The sequence below is a fragment of the Pipistrellus kuhlii genome, unplaced genomic scaffold (genome assembly GCF_014108245.1).
Source record: "Pipistrellus kuhlii isolate mPipKuh1 unplaced genomic scaffold, mPipKuh1.p scaffold_m20_p_6, whole genome shotgun sequence".
NCBI classification, from domain to species: domain Eukaryota; kingdom Metazoa; phylum Chordata; class Mammalia; order Chiroptera; family Vespertilionidae; genus Pipistrellus; species Pipistrellus kuhlii.
In genome coordinates this window covers 6,464,547-6,492,300 of record NW_023425562.1, presented here as the reverse complement: position 1 = coordinate 6,492,300, position 27,754 = coordinate 6,464,547, and positions in this window count along the sequence as shown.

Genomic DNA, 27,754 nt, shown 5'->3' with positions numbered 1-27,754 from the left:
TTAATCTTCTGGAGGGTACAAAGCAAACTAGAGAATAAAGATGTCAGCAGTTTATCCAAAGGTTTTATTTGACTACATAGCCATGCGGGAGGTCTCAAATGACCAAATGAATAAGGTAATTTTATATCTGTATATCTTGACTATGCATCTTGAGGCCCCTTGCATGTGGTCCTCAGGGTTCTGCAGAAAGGGTAAGGCTGGAGTGCAGTGTATATGAAATCATCTGGAACCTGAATTGTAAGTCTCCCTCTTCTAAGCAAATGTATTTCTAAGCAAATTATTCACTTATAGGGTGAAGACATTTTGTCTGCTTGATTTTGTCTTGGGCCAGGTGGGGCAATCAGATTGTTACAGGATACTCATGTTGGACATACATCTTCCCTGAATCTGTTGAAACAGCTCTGAATCCAAAAACCAGGTCTATTCACTATATTAGTCTATCTTATAAATGGATCTCAGACTATTTTCCAACCAAATTCTCCGATAGGTCTGAAACCGTGCCCTGAACAGGGTTAGCTCACTTATCTTTGCTTTGCAGTTCTTTCTCTATGACCTAGGTTCTCCCTACTCCCCCAACCTCTGCCTGAATAGAAAACTTGTTTAGATATCAACAGCAGTATCTGGATAACTTATGAGTTCTTCTGATACCTGGAAACAATTCTCAGGACACCAGGTCCTTGCTCTCACGGTTTTCCCTAGCTGTTGCAATCTGTACAAGCCATGCCCTCGTTCTCTTATTTGTCTGTATGGAACTGGCTGGCTGCCTATGTTGGAATAATTCCTGCAAACCAATGGTCCAGAATTCTCAACTGCCCGTGTGGTTCAGGTGTCGGCATATCTGATGCTTGAGTGCAACTTGTTTATGCCAAAGTTTGCTATGATAGGGAAATAGAGTCATATGATGTGCTCAGGCTACAGAATGCAAATTCCTGGTACTTGTGACACTTGTTTCCTAGCAGGGCTCTAGCAGAAATTTTTCTAATCAATTAGTATGCACTTGTACGTCTAGGACAGACAGAGCCACAGGGTTCTTCTCATTTTATAATTTTATACTGCTAGTGCCAATAGGTCACAATTAAATGAAACCCTCATTCTATTCCCTGGCAATAGCTTTGTGCTAAGCCAGGCACTCAGAAGAGATGACACCATGAGTTGACAAAGAGAATAAGTTTATGTGGAGGAACAAAGTCCTGGGGGACATGAGAGAGGGAGAAAAAATTAGCTGGGACACTGAGGGCTCATGAAGAAGGAAATTGTTATTGTGGTGATGGCCCAATGGCACTCAATTCTTGGTGGTGTTGGCTACATTCAACTCTTTAGAAATTTTCACTCTGCAGACCAAGGTCAGAGAAAGCAGTCAAATGCACTGGTCCAAATCCAAGCATCTCGGGATAGCTATATAAGGGGCCACGGTGACTATGTGGGGAGGAATCTCATCCTTTCCTACTGAGTGTGGAAACCTCTCCTCTCCCTGCTACTCTTGTCATGATGGTAAGCAGAGTTTATTCGGAGTTCTGATTCATTTCAGAGAAGCCCTTTTATCAGCATCAGAAGTGACTCCCCCTCATTATAGAAAGGAGAAACATTCAGGTACTTAATCCAAAATGCAAACAAGATTGTTGTAATGTCACATTAGCAAAGACTGGGTGGCTCTTACTGTAATTTACAAGTTCATCAGATTGACAATGTTTACATATGAAGTCTACCTACTTATCTCAAGATCTTCTGCTCCTAACGCTTTATCACTGGGGTCACTGAAGCACCAACACCAGTAGACTCAGTATTCTTCAGATCTTGAGCCAATATTGATCAATCAGGCAATCAGCAACAATCACAGTGCCAACATGTGCCTGGGCTTAGAATAAAGTCAGAGTCTGCACTCCTCTCTTAATATCCATGACATTACCGTTGGGGCTAAGAAACACGCACCTTAATTATGCTCCTTTATCTACCCTTTATTAACAATCCTCCACCCCAATATAAAGAAGACCCTTTGACCTGAATGTTCAGAGAATAGAATGTTCTTTGGGCCATGTTTTCCAATAGATGATAATACAGCACCTTAAAGATCTGACATCAGAAAGCATCTTCATCCTTGTGCCGTCTGCACAGTGAATAGACCTGATGGGCCCTGCCTCACCATGCCCAGCTCTCTGCTCTGCCTTGGGTAGGGTAAAGTTGACACTGACATGGATGCTTGGCCATTTAGGATTCACAAGGGGAAGCATGAGGGCCATTTATGCCTTCTTACCTAAAGAAAAGTTGTAAACTTTTTTTTTTACAAAAAAATTCTGCATTTTACCAGAGGGGGAGTTTCAAAAAGTTGCCTAAATTTCTAAAATTTCAAATATGTTGATGCTAAACTTCGTATATACATATATAGAATAAAATATTTTTTCATAGTATAGCTCAATATTGCATAGCATTGCAAGGCTCTAAATTGCAAGAGTATTCTGATTTTAGCACATGATATAGCATGAGAACACAATAGCTGCTTCTACAGATGATGTGTGTGTATGTGTGTGTTTGTGTGCGTGTGTGTGTGCGTGTGTTTGTATGTGCGTGTGCTTGCGTGTTGTTGACTCAGGAAAAAACACTTATCTCTTAGTTGTATATAAAAGTGTCAACATATCTGCAGGAACTTATGAAAACAACCCCCAACTCAGAATGTGCACACGCACACACACAAACACATATTCTTTTAGCTAAATAATTATGTTTAACGCTTGTACCTGATTTAACAATTATAATAAAGCAGTGCACATAGAATTTATTCTGCAATAAGTGTAGTAATGTCTCCTCCAAAACTTCATGTTGAGGTCCCAGAATAAATGCCCTTTCATCATGCAACTGAAGCCCCAGCCAATTCTGCAAATGATCCTGGAAAACTCTTTCAGAATTGAGTCTCAGTGGAAGGTTTCCTGGTAAATGGAGCAGTGATATAGGAGGCAGTTTTGAGACCCATAAAGGGGCAGAGGAGGAAGTGAAAGGGTAACTTGGAACAGGTGCCTTCAATTTCTCTTTGCCCAGTAGTTCTGTTTCATTATTAACAGCACAGTTTCCATTCATGTAAAGAACAATTTTGTATTAGTCCATTCTAACTCACAAAATGCACTGAATCCAGGGTCTAAGTCCCAGGCATTTTACTGTGGGGCAGTTATTCCCATTTAGGAACAAAGATTTTCAATTTTGGGAACTGAACTCTATTGAAGCTGATTCAATACATATCTGAGGACCTATCACCTTCCACTCTATATTTTATCATAGATTAATCAAGATTAAGATTGATCACGCCAAAATATATGAGATAAAACAAGGTACCATGATCACATTTAGTAATAAACAAGTCGCTCAGATGTGAAAAAGATCTCATTCAAATGATGTAACCAGGAAAGAACGGAGGAAGGAAACTTCATTTATTATTGATCCAAAGAGATGGTAGTTTTTAGTGGAAAAGGAGAGGTGTTAATTCTTGGAGAACTTCTCCCAGCATAAGAAACAGAAGCAGAGACTTGAGCTTATACTAGAAAAGCAAGATTGCTTCACTGGGTTAAGATTATTTGGGGATACTTCTAAAGTACCAGAAAATGATGGCATGTTCAATGAATTTTAGTGCAATCTATTTTTAAATAATTTTCCATAAGTCACATAAAATCTTTTCTGATCACACTTTAACATATATAGGCATTAATGAGAATTTAAATAACTGGGTATTACTATTTAAATATGACTTTAAAGAAAAAGAAGTCAAACATTGAAATATAATGAAAGTGAGGGTGCGACTAATCCAAAATGATTATCTATGGCCAAAACTGGTCTATCAGGGAGTATCACATGTATGCGCTGTTCTACTGAAAAATAAATAATAATAAAAAAGACCTAACTATTTAAGTCAGGAAATTAGTATTAAAAACAACTAAGCAATCTTAAAGAAAATGAGAGAACTATATAAAAGTAGAAAATAGTGAATTGAAATTTTTAAAAGCAAACAAACAAACAAGCAAACAATATATATGTATGTGTCTATCAAAGAGAGACACTAAAATAGAAGAAAACAACACAATATGTAAAATTTGTGTTGTTAGGTATCTAATACCGGCTATTAGGAAAAAAAAAATCACAAAAATCATATGCATCCTTAGGATACAAATTTTAACATCAAAGAAAATAATATTTTTATAAAAATATAAATTACCAGAATATGCTTAAGTAAAGTTAAAAAGTCTAAACAGACCAATAACCCTGGGAAAATGGTGGTAGGAATGTAGGTACAGTGGGAGGGTTAAAAGTTCATCTGGGATCATGGTGTTTTCCATTGGGTTACTGGAAATTTCAGGGAAATAAAATTCACATGAGACAGTAGTTATATTCCATGAAATATGCAATGAATCTCAATTAAATTTAATCATGTAGAAGAAACAAAGATGAAAGAGATAGAAGACTTAAAAGGCATGATTAAAAATTTAATTAAATGGGCATAGAGAGTACATTATACCCAGTAGTTCAAGGATACATTTCCTTTCATATACACTTGAACTATTTACAAAATCTGACTATGAGAATATGTTACAGAAGAAGCTTCAATGCACATTAATAGACGCCCGGTGCATGAAATTTGTGCATTGGGTACAGGGGTGTCCCTCAGCCCAGCCTCCACCCTCTCCAATCTGGGACACCTCAAGGGATATTAAACTGATCATTAGACCTGATCCTGGTGGTCTAAACAGGCAGTCAGACATCCTTCTCACAATCCAGGAATGCTGGTTCCCAACTGCTTGCCTGCCTGCCTTCCTGATTGCCCCTAACCGCTTACGCCTGCCAGCCTGATCACCCCCTAACTACTCCCATGCCAGCCTGATTGATGTCTAACTGCTCCCCTGCCAGTCTGTCTGCCCCCAACTTCCCTCCTCTGTTGGCCTGGCCACCCCTAACTGCCCTCCCCTGCAGGGTTATAAAAAATCATAATAAAATTATAAAGATAAGAAGTCTAAGAGAAAAGTCTAATAAAAGATCTACAAAAAATTTTTTGAAAATGTATATGAACTTTTTTTTAAAAGACACTGGAGAAGACTAAGATAACAGAAGAGAAAATGAATTGATGACTAAAAAAGCTCAATAGTAGAAATACATCACTTCTAGTTCATCTATATTTTGAAAAAAAATGCATTAAGCATGTTTTTTTTAAAGGAATTTTGCATTACATATAAGGAAATCTAATTGTAACTTGGAAATTATACTTTCACATCTATTAATATAACCTATTATAATCATAGATGAACATGATATATTTACCTGTAAGTTCATCATTATATTATTTATAATAGTAAAAATCAGAAAACAGCTAAAAGTAAAAAAGTGTTCTACACCCATACCTTTCATTCTTTATCAAATCTTTAAGTTTTGTTGTCTCCACAGAACTTATCACTAGGTGAAATTATTTATTTCACATGTATTTATTTTCCTCGTTTATTTCTTCTCCTCTCCATAAATGAACACTTAAGAAATTACTCTGCCTAGAAAAATGCTTAGCACATAGTATAATTTTTGCTGAGATAATAAATGAAAGAATTTTATCTTTGTTTTGTAATAAATAAATAAATAAATATAGAAATGGATACATGTTAAGACCTTACATTCCATTAAATCACACTCTTAAATATGTAATGACCTGTAAATACTTCTGATATGATTCAAATGAGAAAGTTAAATAAATAAGACACACACAATTGCAATTCTATAAAAATCAAGTTTATGTATATGCATAGGGAATATTTGAAGAAAATTATTAAAGTACTAGATGCCTAGTGCATGAAATTCATGCATGGAGGGAGGGGGGTTGTCCCTCAGCCCAGCGTGTACCCTCTTGTAATCTGGGACCTTTCTGAGGATGTTCACTGCCTAGGTTTAGGCCTGATTCCATTATGGGAATCAGGCCTAAACTGGCAGTTGGACATGCCTCTGACAATCCAGGACCACTGGTTCCTAACTGCTCACTTGCTTGCCTGCCTGATTGCCACTCACCTGCCTGCCTGATCGCTTCTAACCACCTCTGCCTCGGCCCTTGCCACTGCAGCTTCTTCTGGAAGGACATCTGAAATGATGTCCAAAAGGTTGTTCGGCTATCTGGTCTAATTAACATATTTTGCTTTTATTATTATAGATGTTAAGAATTTGTCTCTAAGGATTAAAATTAGTGTAGGAATAAAGTTTAACTTCTGTGTTTTCTAAATATGTTTATCCTGATAATATTTATTTTAAACAGATTCCTCACTCACAAAAGAGTATTAGTTTTATTTATACTAATGTAAAAAAAAAAAAGACATCTTTAGGATGTCAACTTGCCTCAGTTTATATGTGAATCAGGATTTGCACTTATGTTTGTCTGACACGTCAGTATTTTCCTTACTATAGGCCAGCATCCTCTCCACCCACTCAACTCTGAGCCACACCAACTCAACCCTGGACTCCCTCCCTCGTTAGCCTCAGCTTTCTTCTCAGTTGATGATGACATTGACAGTAAGATGGTTGTCATCATCTCTCCATTCACATTTATCCCCTCAGCTACCCCAGGAAAGAAGAATTCCCTTTTATTATCAGTTCCAACGGAAGTTCCAGAAAATAATTTCATTAATAAACAATGAAGAAATGTATGGTCAGTCGACAAAGACTAAGAAGAAACTAGATGGGGAGGGTGGGTAGATTTTGTATGTCACCAAGATCCATAATACCTGGATACCTAGAACGCTCTGGTATTAGACAGTCACAGCCTGGGCTCCTGGATTCTCTACTCAGGTCCTTAGCTTTCTCATCTGTAAATTGAAGGGGTTAAATTATGTTATGTGAGCACTCAAATCACCTTGAGTCTGTGACTCTGGTTCTTTCAGAAGCCTTTATTCCTGGTGGTTTTGTTTCTGGCTCATGTGCACTCCCCCAGCCAAGATCCTGAAAGCTGAAGCTCAAAGGTTGGAGGCTGTTCTCAGCTCTCTGGGAAACATGCAAGGAAAGCCAAAACTATATTGTTTTTATTTTTTTATTTTTATTTTCAGTTGGATAAACTCTTAACCTTTAAGAGTAGGGTATTGATTTTCCTGGCCTGGCTGCTAAACTCTGGTAACACTAGACTCCCTGTCCCTGGGGAACCGCATTGCACAGCATGTCTAAAATGTGGCTTGGAGCTGCAGAAACCTAAACAGGGTCTTCCATGTTCAGCACAGACCAGGAAATGTCTGATGTTCTCCTCTATTCCTCTGCTCAGTACCAATCTGTATACCCACTCCCTTCACCCCTCACCACCACCACCACCAAAGACCACGCAAATGACACATGCAAATGGCCTGGGTCTGGTTGCCAACACTCCAAATGCTTCAGAGGAAATGTGACCACTCTGGGTACCTAACTTTGCTTTGAAAGGTCATAGGCAAATGTGGGCTATAAATGTCCTGGCATTAGAACTGGTCTGTTACCCCTGCCCAGAATACCCAGTGCTCAGACAGATTTACTAAATTTGCATTGGTTTAGCTTCCCCGGCTTTACAGTTTAAGCCTTGGGGTGTAAGAGGGGAAGGAAAGGGGTGGTTGGAAGTTATATGTAAGATAAACACATACTATGCTGTCAGGGGCAGTTATGCTTTTGTGCCCATTTTTCCTGGTGCAATTATAAATAGAACCAATTTTTATTCTCAGATGTGTTCTGGTTTGAAAGATAAAGTATCTGGTCACCCTAGACATAAAGGGCTTGCCCAGTGTAGCACAGCCAATCAAGTTCAAATTGAAAATTCAGATCACCCAATTTTAGTACAGTATTGTTTTCCCCTGAGCCATGGGCCTCTCTCGCAATAAAGCACTACCTTTGTCCCTCAAACCACACCTTATAGACTTAAAGGTCCCATCTTTGCTCTACAAATTTTTGGAACACAACCTTATTTTTTCCTGATTCTAGCTGGGTAGGCAAGGTCTTGCTCAAGGTTATATCATTTGCACCTTGGAGCCATTAGTCCTGCTGAAATGCAAACATACAAATTTTAGCACATGCTAACAATTTCCCTACTGTAATTGAACCTGATCTTTATCTTTCCCCTGGATCTGTTTTTGCTGTGATTGCTGTTTGACAAAGGAAGGTAACTTAATGCTTTTGTTGAGGATAAGGAGGGGAAAAAATCAGACCTTTATTTTTAGGATATAACTTTTGTCAAAATGTAATCAGAATCCTGCACGTATCCATGTGTGAACACACATACACATACTCCCACCTGTTTTATTTCGGTAGCTGTGTACATTGGAGTTGCCAGAGAGGAGTAATTCATTAATATCCCTTAAGAAAATTAGCCAATAAAGTCAAACTCATTTGCTAGATCTGGGTTGAGTCAAGAGGGCAAGTCCTTGGATCTGGAGGAGGACGTGTAGAGGCAAAATAAGGAAGCCAGGCTTACAGATGGGAGACTGAATGAATCCACAAAATTGCCACACAGAACTCTCTTCAGAAATGCCACTGCTCCCTAAGTGAGCCAGAGTATCAGTTATCATCCTCTTTTGTGTTCTGAGATCATTTCCCACATGAGGGGTTGGAGGTTCCCCAAACCAACAAGCAATTCTCTAGACACGCCTACAAGTCAACTCAATTCTAACACCATTTACCAGGAGACAGCATCAGATTCCACAGGTGAAGAGTGCAGTCCAACAAGACAGCTCCCCCATCTTCAGGTGTCAGTCACAAGCTCAGGTTATTGCCTTTGCCTCTGACCAGCTGGCTATAAATCATAGGGTCCCAGGAGTCCCTCCTCAGCTTGAATTAATTTGCAAGAGCAGCTCACAGAACTCAGAGAAACATTTTACTTACTAGAGCCCTGGTTTATTATAAAAAGATACAACTCAGAAGCAGCAAACAGAACTGATGCCTAGGGCAAGATGAAAGTGGGGGAGGGCTGGGCTTCCCTCTCCAGGTGTGTCATCTCCTCCCTCCCCTTGTCTAAAGGAATCTCCATGCATACACCAACCCAGAAGCTCTCACAACCCTGTCCTTTGTTATGGATGTTTCATATATAGTTATGGCTAATTAACTCACTGGCCATTGGTGATTGATTCAACCTCCAACCCTATAGGGACTTTCCAAACATCGCCTCATTAACATAACAAAAGAAACTTTTAGTGCTCTTATCACAGAAAATGTCAAGGGTTTCTTTGTGCCAGGAACAAGAATGGGTTGAAGACCAAATATATATTTCTTATCATAAATCACAATACACAATATCATAACCCTAGAGGATGTTTGGTTTGCAGGACACTATCAAATTTCTGATCCTGTCATTGCCTTCTGCCATGAGGGCTCTGAGGAAGAGCAGAGAGCTGAAATGATTTCCTAACCATCCCCAGCTAGGAAAGAAGGAAGAAAATCAAGTTAAGGGACGGGCTTTGGAGTACTTAATGCATAGCATTTATTCTTATAAAATAAATAAGGTAACTAAGTTAAAGAAGACAAGCAACAACCCAATATCCCCTGAGTAGTTAGTATCAGAACCAGACAGCCCACCCTCATTGATAGGTCCTTCCTAGACTTTGTGGTGAGTCTAGCCTACTAGTGTATGGGGATGGATATCTTGATGTGGTGAAGAAGTGTAATGAAATACAATAGTACTAAATTTAGAATCATCTCTTCTATATTTTAACGGTATACAGCTTTGGGCAAGTCATTTCAGCACTTTGAGCCTCAGTTTCTTCATTTTTCAAATAGATAGAAATTACTCCTCCCTCATAAAGTCATTGTCAAGTTTAAATGAAATGATCATGTTATCAAACCTTGCTTGACCATGTGCCAGGCATTGACATGTGTGTTTTATATGTGATCTTCACAATGTATCTACAAAGTAGCTACCAATCTATAAAGGAGGAAAGTAAGACCTAGAGTGCTAAGCAGGTATTTAGTAACAGAGAGGGGATTCCAACCTAGATCATCAGATTCTGTACTCTTCTGCCTTTTTACCATACTGGCATCCAAAAGGAATTAATAAATGTTCCTTAGACCACTGATTTTTTTTCATTCAACATATAGAAACTCAGCACAGAAAATATGCAATATTGGACACTTAATATCTATTCCTAATTTGAGCCAGAGGTAAAGTAACTCATAGGCCATTCCCTTTCCTATCACTGATTTTAGCAGATAGGGCTGTCAGTCTTTCTCTGGGAAATAAAGCAAAGCTTTATTAACAAAGCTTCTGTGAACCAAAGAAAATGAAAAATTATCAGGTCTCATTGAGTCCTTTTTGATGTATGTTTCAGACAATAAGAGACAGAAGCATGTGATAAGGCCTATCACAGGCTTGCAAACAATAGGTGCTCAAATCATATTTGTTTAGATGAAATATAGTTTACATGGCCAACTCCAAGAGGATGTTGGTTCAGGGATTATCTCCTAGATGCTCTCAGATTAGGGGATGGGGAAATATCTCCTATGGCAGAGAGTTCATGCTGCTATGACCCCATTTGCAAACATCACCATGAAAGTTTTGCAGATTGGTCCCAGTACTTACAAGTAATGACCAGAAGCAGTGAAAATGGCATGAACTCTTTCCCTTTTCTTTTTGTTCGGAGATGGGGGAGGGGTCTCTTTCCTCTGTTTTTCAATGTGCCACATGAGGTGATTTTTAGCCTCTCCTAGTAGACACATCAGTCTGCAAACTCAACCAATCTCCCAGTCAAGCACAATCCACTTGCAACTTACTGCCAGCCATTCTGACTTTAAGCATAGCCCATCATGAGAATTTCCACCATAGGGAGATAGATGTACTGTATATATTATCTCATGAGATTCTCACAATGATCCTGTAATTTGGCCTGGATCATTATTTCCATTTTACAAAGGAAAAATTGAATTGCAGGAAGATTGAGCAAACTGTTTAGGGGCCACAGTGTATTTTTGCAGCTGGGTTATGAGTGTAGATCAAACCCAACCATGCCTTTTTCTTTCAATGAGCTATTTTCTTAAGTGAGGCACGGTCATTTCAATGCACTTTTTAAATATACATATATTTTTTGTTTATTTCAGAGAGGAAGAGAGAGGGCTAGAGAAATAGAAACATCAGTGATAAGAGAGAATCACTGATTGGCTGCCCCCTGCACACCAACGCTAGGGATCAAGCCTGAAACCTGGGCGTATGCTCTAACCGGAATTGAACCATGACCTCCTGGTTCACAGGTCGATGCTCAACCACTAAGCCTCACCAACTGGGCTCAATACACTTTTATTTAAATGTGAAAGTCTTTGCTGTAAGAAACAAATTGGGGGTCATTAACTTATATTTTCATCTCCCATGACATATTGGATTCAGAAAAACTTCAACAGGTGGGACTCCAACAGGTGGAAGGGATATAGGAACGGGAAAAGAGTTAAGAAACTTAGAATCATCACTGAATTTCTAATTCTGTCCCAACAGGCCCCAGTAAAGCCAATTCTCCTTGTTCAGGAATCAGGCACATGAAGGATATACGATCACTAAAGTGAAGGTGGAGATCCCAAGTGATTAGGTATGTCCTTACTAGTTAAGGTAACTACAAACCACATAGATTTTGGCTTATTTTGTATTTGTTGTTCTGCATCCCATAAATGCAGACTACATATTTGTTTGAAGTGAAAATGGAACATTTACCAAAATGGACCAGATGCTAAGCCATAAAGAAAGTTTCCATAAATTTCAAAGAATTGAAGTCACATCAAGTATGTTCTTTGACTAGAGAAATTAAGCCAGAAATCAATTAAAGGAGATAAAAAATAAAAATATCCAAAATGCTTAGTGAGGAGGTAATTTAAAAATGTAGGTATAATTTACACACAATGAATTTTACCCATTTTACTGAGCATTTTGACAAATGCATATAGGCAGGGAACACCACCGGAATCTATAGATGGACTAGTTTCATCACTCAAAGTTCCCCCACCAAGTGTCTTTTCATAGATACCTCTCCTCCTCACCACCCTATCCCCGGGTAACCACTGACCTGATTTCTATCCCATTAATTTTATACTTCAAATCTGATTTCATTAAGCCTGGCCTAATGCATTTGAGTTTCATCCATGGTGTTCAAGGTATCAGTAGAATGTTCTTTTTAATAGCTGAATAGTATGTTAGTACATGGATGGGCCACAGTTTGTTTTATCTATTCACTAATTAAAGGGCATGTCCAGTATTTATTTCCAGTAGTTGGTAATTATGAATAAAGTCAATATAAACATTTATATACAGAATTACTGGAATGTAGGGTAAGTGTATGTTTAATTTAATAAGAAGATGCCAGATTTTTCAGTGTTGCTGTGCTATTTTGCATTCCCATAGCAATGAATGAGAATTCCCTTTGCTCAGTCCTCACCTGTATAGGCTATTATTTGTTTTGTTTTGTTTTTTAAGCCTTTCCAATAAGTATGTGGTTGTGTCTCACTGTGGCTTTAATTTGCATGTAACCAATTATTACTGACATGTTTCTGTTATTTTTTGGTCATCGTGTTATAGGTTTGGTGGAATGTTTGTTAAAATGTTTTAATTTGGGTAGTTTTTCTTATTTCTGAGTTTTGCGAGTCCTTTATACAGTCTGAATATCCTTTATTAAATATGTATTTTCTAATGTTTTCTTCCAGACTGTGGCTTATAACCTCATTTTGTTAACCAAACTGAGCAAAAGCTTTTAATTTTGATAAAGTCCACTCTATAAATTTTTAAAATTTTTATATTTTGTAATTTATAAATCATTGTCCTAAGAAATCATTGCCTACCACAAGGTTGCAAAGCATTTCTTTTACTTATCTATGTGATCTTATTAAATTACAAGTGCATGAATTCATGCATGAGTAGGGTCCAGCCCAGCCACCCCAGTTGGGGTGGGGAGGGACCAATTAGAGGTGGGGCTGGCCAGGAGGAGACAGTTGGCTGCCCAGCCCCTCCCACTGGTCAAACTCCCTGTTGAAATCCTGGTCTAACTCCTGGTAGAGGGGACAATTTGCATATTAGCTTTTTATTGTATAGGATTCTCCAAATTTCTCCTTTCCATCATATATCTTCTACAAATGACATAAGACACAATACACCACTACTCTTCTTTTTCTTTAGTCAATTATTTTGTGTGTGTGACTGTGTAAATCCAAGTTTCTTATTAATGTTTCTTCTCCCTGAAGAGCTTTTTAGCATTTCTTTCAGTGCAGTTTTTCTGGCAATACAGTGGTAGTCAAAAGTAGGTTTAGAGTTGTAATACAAATAAATAGTATAATAACTAACAAATAATACAGGAATAAACTGTGTTTTGCATACTAAAACTATAACCTACTTTTGCTAACCCATGTAGATTCTCTTGATTTATTTTTTCTGAATGAGTATTTACCTTTCATTATTAAATCGGGGGGCAGGGCTGGGTGTAGTAGTCTGAGTTGAGAGTGTTTTTTGCTTGCTTCTATTTTGTTTCAACTCTTTATGGGTGTCACTTGATTTTCCTTTTGCTTGTGTAGTTTCTGAATTTAAGTTGCTTTAATTCTTATAGCTGTTCTCTATATATAACAGATCCATTTTCTAGTGTTTTTCAAGATTTCTCTTTGTCTTTGAATTTCAACATTTTGAATATAATGGTTTAAGTGTGTGTGTGTATGTGTGTGCATGAGTGTGAATACTAAATATATGTTTCCTTATTTATCCTGCTTGGTATTCTCCAAGCATCTTAAATTTCTGGATCAGTATCTTCTCCTTCTGTGATTCCAATTACATATATATGTGTGTATATATATATATATATATATATATATATATATATATATATACTAGACATTAAGATGTTTCACATGGATAATATTTTTATTTTTTGGGGGGGAAGGGTTCTTGTTTTTTTTTGTGCTTTTATTTAGATAAACTGTTAAATAGCTGTTTCTTATATCCATATTAATTTATATCCAATTTCATGCTTATAATTTATTCTGGCCTATATTTTAGTTCTTTGAATCTTTCATTGGCTATTCCAAGTGTATTAATGAACTGATTAAAGACATTCTTTATTTCTGCCCCATGTTTTGTTTTTTGTTTGTTTATTTTGTTTTGTTTTTATTTCTGGCATAAAAGTGCCCTTCACTCTTGCTAAAATTCCTTACTTATTCAAGTACGGTTTCCATTTTTTGCACTAGAGATTTTACTCTATGACTAATGTTTATTTTATATTGCTAATTGTTCAGACATCTGGGTGACATTTGAATCTGGTTCTCTTGAGTGTACATTGAGAATACTGTAAGTCAAATATAAGAATTTCTAGATGCAGAAAAGAAACCTGACGAGTAGCACAAAATTACACATCTGAGAACTGATACAGGTTTCAGGTTCCACCCTCCTCTGTCCACTGTCATGTGCTGCTCCATCATATGGGCCCAACAAGCGCCTACTGAACAGATGATTAAATTACCTGGCCATCTCAAGCATGCACAATCTGTCCACAGTCTTCCGATAGAGATATCTCAGATGATGATAACTTTGGGACATAGCTGAGTGGAAGCCAATAGGATTATATGCTTAAGTTCTGATGGTGCTGAACCATTACATTTAGCAGAGGAGTGCCGCCCTGGCCAAGTGAGGAGTATGCCTGTGTCTTTATTCCCATGCCAGGCTTGCCCACCTGGCCTGAGCAATAGGGCATCAGGTGCAATCAGAGGACAGGACAACATTTGACATGTCATTTAGATCTCTATTTCACCTTGACTCTTTCCTGGGAAATGTTATTTGTTTTCTCACTCACAAAATAAGCCCTGTGATGTGTCCCTTTACTTACTAAAACAAATAAAAATCGCAACCCCATTCTAACTCACAGCTAGGGAATCGATGGCTATAAGTCAACATTGTGGCTCTGCAAATTCAGGCAGTGGAATGAGCTGGGATGGGACCTAGGGGTTTTCCCAGCGCCAAAGGCACAGCTGTCCAGATTCCTTGTGGATCAAATAGCTTAGGGAAAGGTCGATGTTCTTGCAGATACCTTCTTCCTATTTAAGCCAGTGGAAGGTACAACACACAACAAACCTTTCACACAAGGTTGCCAGGCCTGAATCATCCATTGAATCAGACACATTACCTGCAAGGCAGGTAGAATAGAGAAGGAAAGTGAGTCTGGCCAATGTTGCTCAGTGGTTAAGCATTGATCCATAGACCAGGAGGTCAGAGTTTGATTCCTAGTCAGGGCACATGCTTGGGTTTCAGATTTGATCTCCAGAATCATTGATGTTTCTATCTCTCCCTCCCTCTCTAAAATCAATAAAAACACATTTTTAAAAAGAAAAAAGAGACATGAGCCTCACAGGTATCTGACATGATCTGCCTCTGCAGAATAGACACTGCAACTGTGTCTTTGTGACCTGAATTCCAAGAAGAAACCATCATAGGCCTCGCATTTGCTTCTTCAATTTGGAAGACACTTCAAAGGGTTCTCATATAAGAGGTCTCAGGCAATCTAAAGGAAGGTTTTCTAGCCTTGGACCTAATAAATATTATCCCTGAGGAAATAATTCAAGAAAATAATATGCAAAGATGATACTTATAACAGTGTAAGTTTATAACATCCCAGCCCTGACATATCTATATCATTGACTGTAGTTTACTTGTTAATATAAATCTGCCCCATATTGAAAGTTCTAGAAAAAAAGAAGCTAGGAGAGAAGTATCAAAATTATAATATATGAGAATTTTCCAGAGAAATAAAGGTTGTAAACATTCATATTGAAAGGATGGATATATTAAAAGTCTGGTGTGATAGGAATGTCCAAACCTGGGCACATGTCTGTAATCTTTTAAGCATTCAGAACAAAGAGGTCATCCAAAAACTTCCCAAGGTGTCCAACAGTCACTGGCAAAGTAATGGGTTGAGCTGACCTTAAACTCCTCATCAGCAATATTGGATGCTTACTGCTATTTATCTCTTCAACATTAGGACATAGTGTATATGGCCTATGAGTTTTTTAAGTTACATGATAATGTTTTATAGAAGCCAACTTTATTATAGAAATACTAGAGGCCCAGCACATAAAATTCATGTGTGGGTAGTCCCTAGGCCTGGCCTATGATGAGGACTATCTTCCCCTGCTGCCCACCTCCCACCTCCTGCTACCACCTACCCCCAGTTCCCTGTTAACCATCGGGTGATCAGTGTCTGAGGGCCTAGAGAAGGGACCAAGAGGTCAGCTGTTCCTGCCGGCTGGCCGGCCCTGCCCTGCTGCAGTTCACCCTCTGTGTGTGAGGCTACCGGCACTCCCCACCACCCACCCCAGGTTCCAGGTTCGCTATCGGTGATCAGAGCCTGCTGGCTGGGGAAAGGGACCAAGAAGTGGTCAGTGCATCTCATAGTGACTGGTCCAGCAGTCATTCTAGTTGTTCTACCATTAGGGTTAATTTGCATATTACCTTTTTATTATATAGGATAGGATATCTATACATATAAAGTGCAAATACATAAATTACTATATACGACATATATGTGTGATATAATATACATAGAAATATACCTATATATTGTGTCTGCATATATATGCTGAGACAGGGAAACTAAAAAATAAAAACAAAGATAAGATATTAAATACTTTCATATGAAATATAATACATGATGGTTTTTGTGTTGTTTCATATCATGAAAGGTGGGACTTTCAGCACTAAGATATCTAGTATCTACAAAAATTCTAAAAGTCTTGCAAATTCTTTAACTCTAGGCATAATAACCTAACAATTATAAGATAATTCCCCTCTCATAGTATCTCTAGCCAAACTGTATATGATCATATGTAAGGACTTAATGAAGAGATTTTTACATGTGACAGAACTAAAATTTTTTACGTTAATTTTCAGCTGCTATTGGGATTTGAAAGTAAAAATTAATTACACCTTTCACCTCTCACCAAGTTAGTATCCAATTAAGAAATAGACACTGGAAGCTAAGTGATATGTTTAAAAATTATCTTTATTGCTGATAGTACTGAACTGGATTTCTGTATGGCCACTGGGTCCTCCAGGCATCTTCAAACTACGGCCCGCGGGCCACATGCGGCCCGCAGAGGAGTCTGATCCGGCCCGCCAGGTTTTTTGGGCAGTGAGCGCAGCCGAGGTGTTACAGTAGGAATTAGTAGTTCATATAGTCCGGCCCTCCAGCTCTCTGAGGGACCATGATCTGGCCCCCACTTTAAAAAATCTAGAGGTGAGGACCAATCACCTGATTGAAGGTTTGCTGAGTAGACAACCTTATTAGAATCTTTGTTGTGTTTCCTCTGAATATAGAAATGTTCCCCCCATATATACTTTCAAAGTTGCGTTTGGTCGCTGACTCAGATGTGTGGATGGGTCCAGAGTGTCAACAGCCAGTTTGGGCCAACTTGAAAGAGAAATCTTAGAAGAGGCTGAGCTACAGGTACTGATTAGTTCTTTTTGCATCATTCTCCACTAAGTCAGACCTTCCCTGGCAACAAGGGAGCGAGTGAGAGGGAAGTGTTTCTCCCATTCAAATGCTTCATCTCCTAGTGCAGTGATGCTCCAACGTGGTCCTTGAACTAGTAGTATCAGCATCACCTGAGAATGTGGCGAAAATGCATATTCTCAGGCTTCAGCCCTGATTTAGCACATCAGAAACTCCGAGGGCACACCCAGCCATCTGATTTTCCACAAGCTCTCCTATGAGGTTCTGATCACAATTACGTCTGTCTGAGAACCACTGTCCTGAAGCATGTAATGGAAATTCAATGTGTGTGAATTTAACTCTAGTCAAAAACTTGTTTTTAATTTTTAAAAAGAAAAAAAGTTAATAATAGGTGTCATATAACCCGCTATTTGATTTCTAAATGTATACATACTATAAATGAAAACGATCGCCTGTAGCTGTTGTTTTCTGTAGTGGGGTGTGTGTTTGTGTGTGTGTGTGTGTGTGTGTGTGTGTGTGCATGCTAAGCACATTCCATTCCAAATTTCTGTTTGTGCCTTGAGAAACTGTGTCAAGATTACCGTCCAGCCACATACCCCATGAAGGTACTCTGAGAGTCATGAGACTGCCCTCATCATACCTGAGGCCATTCTCTCCATGTATTGTGGGAAGCTTAGCCTATTTGTGGAGCATCGGAGTGTCCACAGTGTGGTGGAGCCCATGGCCAAGAGGTCAAACACCTTCTCATTTCCTGTCCCTTATGAATTTTGATAGCTCTCTTCGAGGTTAAATTAGCAAAGCACCTTGCTGTCCATTCTTTTTTTAAAAAATATATTTTATTGATTTTTTTTTTATATAGAGAAGAAGAGAGAGGGATAGAGAGTTAGAAACATCAATGAGAGAGAAACATCTATCAGTGCCTCTTGCACACCCCCTTCTGGGGATGTGCCCACAACCAAGGTAGATGCCCTTGACCAGAATCGAACCTGGGAACCTTCAGTCTGCAGGCCGACGCTCTCTCCACTGAGCCAAACTGGTTTTGGCATTGCTGTCCATTCTTTAGCCATGGCTGTATCCTGAAAAATTCTGAGTCCGGTAGCCAGATGAGCTAAATGCTTACTGTTTTCCACAGAAATTTCAGAAGGTATTTACATTTGGCCCCCAGTCCTTCTGGCACCTGCAGTGACCGGTACTGGCTGGCATGTTTTTCCCTCGATTGTTTTTCCTGTGAGTGCTGCTGGAAGACTTTCCAGACCCTGCATGCAGATGGCTTTTGACGGAAAAATGTCTCCCTGAGCACCTCCTTGTAGGAACCACATATATCAAAATCCAGCTCCCAGACCACCCCTCCAGCCAAACATTCATAAATGTCCAGGAGGGAAAGAAGTTATGCAGGAAGACTATATCTCTTAATAAAATCTTGAAAGAGTTTCCATTTCATTTCTCATAAATCCTCTGTAAGTGAGTGTCGTACAATACTTTCTTAAGAGGCAAAATCGCCTCCAAATCTTTTCCTGGATGGAGGCTACAGGCTCATTTGTACCTGTCCAATATATCGTAATCCATCTCTGGCTTGACAGTAGAAGACACTATTTTTTATTTCATTTATCATATTATTATTCAAGCTCATGTTTAATAAAAAGAACACAGCTTATTTTTAATATGAAAGCCTAATGAAGTTCAGCATCAATGTCACACTTGTTCCTGGAGTGGAACTTGCTCCAGAAGGCACTGTGCTCTATTTTTGCCTTCTAGAAAGTGGTAGAAATTTGGGGAGTGGACAGAGCATTGTGAGTCAGAATCACAATGAATTCAACCGGATGGGTCAGATTCAAATACCTCTATGTGACCTAGAGAAAGTAAATTTATTTTCCTGAGCATAATTTTTTTTCTTTAATTTTTTTGATTTTATTGGGGTAACACTGATTAATAAAGTTATAGGTTTCAGGTATATAATTCTATAAAGCGTTGTCTGTATATTGTGTTGTGTGTTCACCACCCCAAGTCAAGTCTCCTTCCATCACCATTTATCCTCCCATAACCTTTTCTACCTACCTGTGACTTTCTTAGCCTCAGTACCCTTCCTCTTATCAGTACTAGAAAACTAGTGGCATGCTTATAACACCCTCAACAGAAAAATATGACTGAACTGGGGGTCACAAACATAGCTCTGCCTGTTTTCCTTATGTGAGAAATTCTTCACTGTACCACAGTTGCATGTGATCGGTTTCAGGGAATTTAATTGAAATGGCATAGTATGTTGTCAGTTACAGGCATCCTAAATGACAGTTATGAGGTTGTCTAAGGCACCTGCTGAGGAACTGGCTTTGGGGTCCGAGAGTTCCAGCACAGCCCTCAATTGAAGCCACTGCCACATCGCAGCTATGACACGTCTTAGAAAACCCTGAGCCTTAAGTTTATTTTCTACTCATGCAGGGTCTCCAAACTTTTTCTGTAAAGGGCCAGATAGTACATATACTTAGGGTTTGTGGACCAAGAAGCAATGTATTCAACTCTTCCAACAATTGGACCACCAAAGGGCCACCACCCAGCCTAAGGGTATAGTTGGACAACCCTGTCCAGGGTTCAGCGGCTGAGTGCATGCATTCTGGAGCCAAACCACCTGGATTTGTGTCTACATGTGTCACTTTGTAGCCGGGTGACCTTGGGAAAATGGTTGAAACTCACTCTGCCTAGGTTTCCTGCTGTGTGTATAGGGAATGAAGATACTATGGGATGCTGGGTTGGATGAGTGAGCATGTGGCAGGCACTTATGCAGTGTGTCCCCTGCAATACAGGATGTTTGTCTTTATTCCTACCATGCCCCTCCAGCTCTCATTTCTCTGTTTTATAAAACACGCCCAGTACCAGCTACACCTCACTTTGTAGTGATCTAGCTTTCCCTAGTCCTTGTGTCAGGGTTTCTCTATGTGTGTTTTCATGATTCTCTTGTGTCTGAACCACCTGGGACACATCCAAACCACCTGTTACAAACACAGATTCCTGGGTCCTTCCCCAGACTTGCTGGATGGTGGCTTTTGGAGGTGGGCCCTGGGAGTGATCATTCCATATACTTACGTCACTGGTGGTTGCTCTGCACATGAAGTGTAGGGTCCATTGCCCTCAGAGGTCCCTATGCCATTCTTCTGATTAGATTCCAGGCTGGAAGATGAATAGAAAGGAAGAAGGCCAAGCACTGAATGAACATTAATTCCAATTCATCAGCAGCCTGGCTTGAGGCTCAAAACCCAGTAGTTGAGTACACACTTCTCAATTTCCTCCAAGACGAGGAGGGAAAGTAGTAACTGACGATTGGGAAAACCAAGAACGGTCCCATCCAGGCCGTGTGGTTGAACCAAGGGAGCTAATGCCATGCAGAAATGAACTCAGCTGAACCCTGTGGATTTGGAACTCAGTGTGGAAAGGCTGACCTTACAGTGTCCCGGGCCTCCTTCCAGAACAGTGGGTTTGGGAGACACACAAGCACCTCCGGACTTCCCCAGCTTCCACGATGAGAAGCAAGCACCCCAGTGTGCAGCTGCAGGGAAAAGCCCCCGGGATTACTTTTTCTAAGTGCAGCCATCTTCATTAGTCTTCAATGTATGCAATAAGAGTGAATACGTGGGGGTAGGTGACTAGTTGATTGTTATTTGTGTGTTTTTTAAGGTAAAAAAAACTTCAAAAAGTGCAAATAATGTAAAATTTAAAAGCTCTCTTCCACACTCAATCCTTCTCACCAAAGATAACTATAATTATTATTTTCTTCTGTGTCCTTCTAGAAATGCCTTAAGCATATGCATAGCCTTGCGCATATGCATAGAAACTTGCTGCACGTATTTACTAGAAACTCATTTTGTTTACAACTAAGAAAATCATATAATATTTACTCTAGGCAACTAGCTCTTTTGAGTTTAATTATATCCTGGGCCAAAGTTCACTTTTAATTCTAAATGTCCACTTCTAACACTTTTATCCTTTCTAATACATCCACCTCCTTCTTCCTCCGTTCTGTAATGTCATTCTCTATATTACTTAGAAATTAGATGGAGGGGTGTCTTATCATCCCAGTAAGGATGACCGCCTATAGATGAGAGATATTTCTTAAAATGTAACAAATGCATAGACCAAGCTCTCTGCCACTCTGCAAATGAGCCTGATGTTTTCCTGTGCTCTCTCAGCAAAATGCCAATATCGCTTCCCACCCTTCTTTTCTTCTCACTCACAAAATCTGGGGACAGCTTCCAGAATAGTTGATGAGGCTACCAAACAAAGAGGTGACAAGTGCTTGCTTAAAGATCTACATATCCAGCTCACCTCTAGCAACTCACAGTGAGCTTCAAAAAGCTGTTAGGTAGTGTAGAACATTGATTTGCTCAAAAAATCTACAGTGGCTCCATCCTACAAGGCATGGCTCATTCAGGGAGTCAGTAAAATAAATATCTCTAGTGTAGAATATGAGAACTTCCAGAGCACTGAAGACAAGCAAGCACGTAGAGTTTATTAAAAGAGAGAGAGAGAGAGAGAGAGAGAGAGAGAGAGAGAGAGAGAGAGAGAGAGAGAGAGAAAATGCAGGATCCCCAACCATAGACCAGCAGGCCTGATACAGCATATCAGAAAAAAAAATTGGCAGTGGGCAAGGAAAATGGAGCCTTGTGAACACGTAGTAAAAGAGGAACCAGCATGAAGTCACCAAGACAATGCCATCCTTCAGTACCCATACAACCACATTCCCTTTTTTGGTGCAGTTAACAGACTGTCAGACCAGGAAAAACACCATAAACATAGGGGATGAAGAGCTCAGCAGAGGGTTTTACAAAATCCTCGATGAGGGTAGGATGATATTTTATTTCGTTGAGCTTCTCAGAATGTCTGACTGGCCAGAGGTAATTAGTGGTGCACCTCAAGATTTGCTATGATACTTCTGGGCCCCATGGATGACACAACCTCAGGGAAAGGACTACTGGGAATTCTGGAAGAATGCAGAGGTCCTAGGTAGGGTACTTATTACAAGACTGTGTGCTTTGGAGCTGATACGAATGAGCAAAAATAAGCCAGAGCCATACACAATGATGTAAAGACACAGGGATGCTGGGAAACTTAGGAAAAAGGATAAAAGATGACAGAGCCCTTCTCTGCCTGGCAGGTGTTGGGGCAGAGGCAATTTCCCTCAGCGTCTATGATCTCCCAGTATCATTAGTTTGGGGTAAACTTCATAGAGAAGAAAGGAAACCCTCTAGATACTTAGGAGAAAACCCTTACATGCTCATTAGGAATAGAATATATTCAGTAAAAGGAAGCAAATAAAAAGAGAGTTCTCATCCACTTTCTAAAGTTCTTCACAAAGAGCAGGCTAGACAACCTGACCCCAGAGGGTCAAGTGGGACTTCGGCATTTCCTTGGAACTTGACTTCTTGCCTCTCCAGAAATAATGATCTCTGAGTGGATGAGCAAGGGAGTGAGAGTCATTCGTTCAGTCTACTCTCACTAGATACTGTCTGCCCCAGACCTAGCCTTGTGACTGGTGCTGGGCAAATAGACATGTATAAGACACCCCTTGTCTTTAAGGATCTTGTAGCCAAGACTATATTTCCCAAGGAACTGTGCCTGAATTACCTAAATCAGAATGCTTGTGTTAAAAATAATGTAGATTTTTTGAAAACCACCCTACATTTGTGAAATGTACCTTTTGAACAATTTCCTAGGTCATGGTATTGAACACTGCTCTGATGGAGGCATGCAAGAATCTAAGTAGAGAGTGGATGCATGTATATGGTCGTGGTGAAGATATGTGTATTCATACATCTGAGGACATGCTGTGAGAATCTATGGGTGAGCATATATGAATGCACATGGTAGAGGGGTTGTTGCCTGGGAAAAGACATTTATATGCATTATGTTCAATTACCTAATCAGAAAAGAACAAAGGACCAGACCCTGAGTTTCTGAAACTAAAAGCAGCTTATGCTCCATTGAGAGCAAGTGAACCATGGGATAGAAAATAAGCAAATGCTTTTATACTATCAGTGTGTTGTGGCAACAGCACTTCTAAGAGACACAGGGATCTGGACTTGTGTTTAGACTGTAACACTTACTATCTGTGTGATGATACACAAAAATCATGATTGTGGAGCCTTGATGTTCCTTTCCAAAGAATGGGGTAGCAGCACCAGTTCTTCAAAGTGTTGTAATTCTGGCATTGTGATTCATTGTAATTCATGTCATGCAGCCCTGGAGACCAGATGCATGAGACCTGGAAGAGGGCAAAGTGGCATGGCTTGAGGAGTGAGATCCAGGAGGTGGAAGGTTTTCCCTCTAATATTGCTCTGGGGGTCTTGGGCATCAACTCAGGAATTCACAATGAAGACAGCTGCATTTGTCCTCTTTCATCTGATGAAAGCCTGGCTTTTCCCTGTCCTTTACAACAAGAGCAAGCCATCAAGCCATGGACTTCCTTAGGAGATGCTGTGTTTCCTGTTAGCAGAAGTATTTGAGCACATACTGGACCATGAGATGCATGCCCCATCCACCAGCATGACTTTGACTTTGAGCATCTGACATGTCCCAGAACAAGGATCCCATAATTCTGAGACCCTGGATTTCCCTAGCGCCCCAGGATCTTATGCATTGTTTGACCTGATGACATGCTCAGATCCCACATTGGAGCGTTCTTCTTGTCCACTTGTACCCCTAAGAATAGCTCTGAGGAGGCCGTCGGAGGTGGTCCTCAGAAGGTCATACACACAAACACGGATTTACATCCAACTCCTCCCCCCAGTGAAGGTACCACCCGGGCTGGAAAAGATGTGGCCCTCACCACAGGGCCTTTCCCAAATGCACCCCAGAACAGGCTGGGGGCAGCGCTCTGCCCGACTTACTGTGTTTCAATGGCTTCCTACCTACTGGGTTGCCATATGTTCAAGATCATTCTATTGCCAGATGTATGTCAAAGTTTTCCTTTTTAAAATGTAATTTCCTCCAGAATTTATTGGCATCCTACAATGCTGCTTCTTGGCTGCAAAAGCAGCTTTTCTGCCATTTAGGCCCAAAATAGAAACCACACGCAACCTTGACAGTAATCATGACCAAAGAGAGAGAATGCATGTCTATTTATAAGGCTTCTGAAGGTGAGTTCTTCTTTTGTGCTACTGCTCTGAAGATAAGGTCAACCTAGCTGGGAATATCATCCTATTGACTATGCAACTTTACTTAAAAATTAATTCAATCACAAATATATAGTGATTACAGAAATATTAAAAATCATAGATAAAGTTTGTTACTATGAATTTTTAAAAATGTGAGATGTTCATGAATTTGAATTTTGTTTAGAAGTCATATATTTTGTTCTTTGCCTTATCATTTATTTCTTGCTCTCAATGTCACATGCATGGTGAGATCTTAACATCTCCTTACTTCATGGATGCTACAATACCCAGGCATGTGTTCATATGAATGAGTATGCTGCTTAAAGAGATGGTAGAAGAATGCTCAAGAATTTTACTGGTATTCAACAAAGCACCAACATGTGTGTTTGACATCCAGAATGCACTTCGAGGAATGGAAATCACATTCACGTTTAAACATTCTTACTCATTTTCATTTGAAGAGTTTGGACAAATAACCAACATATTTGTTTTCCTTTTCATTTCCTGGCACTTGGGATGGCAGCCTTCATGGGCCCAATGGGAAATAGTCAACTCAGCTCTGAAAATAAGAGTGTCCGTATATCACCCCAGGATACTAATGTTCACCCCCACCTCACTCCTTCTCAAAGCTGATCTCTTCTTTCCTATCAGCTACCCATCTAAGTGCGTTGCATTTCTGGGTTGTTCCTTTGTTACCTGGTTTATTTGTTCAAATAGTTTTGGATAGAAAACATGCTGCCTATTCAAATCTGCAAATTAAAAAAAATACTGCTGGGTCCTCCTAGGGTAGCCTTTGGAAGATTCACTCCTCTGGAACTTTATCAGTGCCAAAGTCGAGTGCATTTAAGGTGGATCACATACACAGTGATATTCTGGGACTTAAGATACTATCAGTCCTATTCACACTTTCGCTGCCTCTGCTGAGGATTTTGCTGGAGATTACTTCGGGGGCTCTAGGACAGAGTCTGGCTGCCAGCTGGTGTTGAAATGGAGTTTTCCCTGTGGAGTAATCAATTATCGTTTCCCAAGACGAGCTCATGGAATGCTGCCAGCACAGTGGGTTGAAGAATCCTGGAGCTGGAACTCTTTCCCAGATGTAGAGGCCGTCCCATGTGCGTGTGGTGGTGATAAACCAGAGAGGCAGAGAGAAGAAACAGGGACTATTGAAAGCAGGTCTGATGTGAAGAAAAGTTGTAAAACAGGTAACAGTGATATAACACATATTACATACAAGTTGTTATCAGCTGAGGATGTTAAAGAAATCAGAGATAGATTTTCAGGGACCAGTGGAAGGAATGGATCTTAGATATAATCTGTTTCAATCCCCTAATTAGTAGGCAGTAGCTTTGATGGAGAAGCTATTATGTGCAAAACACTATCCCACTGCAAAAAAAAAAAAAAAAAAAAAAAACACAAAGGGAACAACCCAAACTCTTTCTCCAAGGTCTGTACAGGAAAATAGCATATTAATAAATAATAATAAAACAAAGTAATACATATGATGATAATCACTTTTTTGAGCATTTATTAGGTGTATCAAATGCTTTGCTAACACTTTATGCACACAATTTCAATTAATTACTTAAAAAAAAAACACCTTCAATTACCTTGCAAAAATATTTTAAAAAATAAGGAAGGCCCTGTTACAATTCCCACTTTAAAGATGGAGAAACTGAGGTTCAGGGCAGTGTTGACACTAGTGAAGCAAGAGGCACTTGCCTTGGGTGTGAAATTAAAGGGGAACACTTTTTCAGGTATTAAGCGAAAACAAAAAAATATATATCACATAGACATAGACATGAGCGTGGTGTTAGCCAGAGGGAAAGCTGTTGGGGAATAGGTAGAGGTGAGCATAAGAGGGGGTAGGGATGGGGACAGAAAGAGACTGTGCTTGGGGCAATGGGTGGATGCAGTGTGCAGATGATGTTTTATTGAGTTGTACACTTGAAACCCATATTGTTTTGTGAACCAATGTCACCTCAATAAATTCAATAAAAAGGGTAACCTTTCAAAAAAAACAAACAAAAAAAAAACACAGTAATTACAATTTGAAGCAATCGGGTGTAAAAACATTCACAATGGACAAAATATCAAAATTTTAAATTAAGACAGTATTAGTATAGCTGAGTTTTTCCTTGGCCTGACTCGGGCTCCAGTCTAGCATGGTGCTGGTAAGAAGACTTCCCAAAGCTCTATGGCAAGTGGTGGTGATAAACCAGAGAGGCAGAGGGAAGAAACACCAGTGGGGCATATGGCCTAAGAGACTTGATTGTCCAGCTTGAACTTTCACCCACTGCTCTCCGAGTGTGAAGGTCCAGGGTCTTTCTTGTCTTGCTGATGTGGGTCCTGGGCAGGAGCTATCAGGGGAAGTCTATCTTGCCCAGATCTGCAAGTGAGTTAAGATCGAGCAGATGTGAAAAATCAAGAGAAAAGTGGCCGTGTGCCAAGTCCTGTCTACTGGGGAAGAAAAGCCAGCTGGAATTCAGGAAACTGATGGTGAAATACTGATATTTGAATACTGTTGTCAGGATCAGGGGGACAGCAGTTGAGTGTGCAAGTGGGAGTTAGGACTGGCTACATCCCTGAGTTAGGGAAGTGTTTTATGAACTCCAAGAAAAATGGTGCTCAGATGAGCAAGCACACCCATGAATGGGCCCAGGGAGTCACTGAGCATCTTGGACCCAGGGCCGCAGCTCAGATTCATTCTAGGTTGGCAATTGATAAAACCAGGCCTTGCCACTTAACAACCACCTCATGTCTCCAGAGAAAGGGTGATTCGCCTTATTCAGTTACACATTTCTAACCACACCCCTGCCCCCACAAATATTTGAGCCCTGGTCTGGGATAGGGTAGGTTGATAGCTCTATGGGGACAGGGTGGATACTGGCTTTTGGACACAGAAAGATTCCTTTCTCCTAAACCTCTGAAAACTTGGTAAGAGCATTGTACTAGTTAGGGCTCCTTACCTACTTTTGCTTTTGATTTTCACAATCTTAATCATTAGTAGGTGCTCAAGCAATTGAGCTTGTCTTCAGAGTGGCGAATGTTGGTACTAAGATGTAAGGACAGATCTGGCAAGGGGTTCAGTTGGAGAATGAAGCAAGAGGCACTTTCTTTGGGAGAGTGAGGACTGGATGAATTTCTGATGGAGGAAATACGGAATTTCACTTACAAACTAATGGAATGAGAAAGCTGTTGGAATTTCATAGC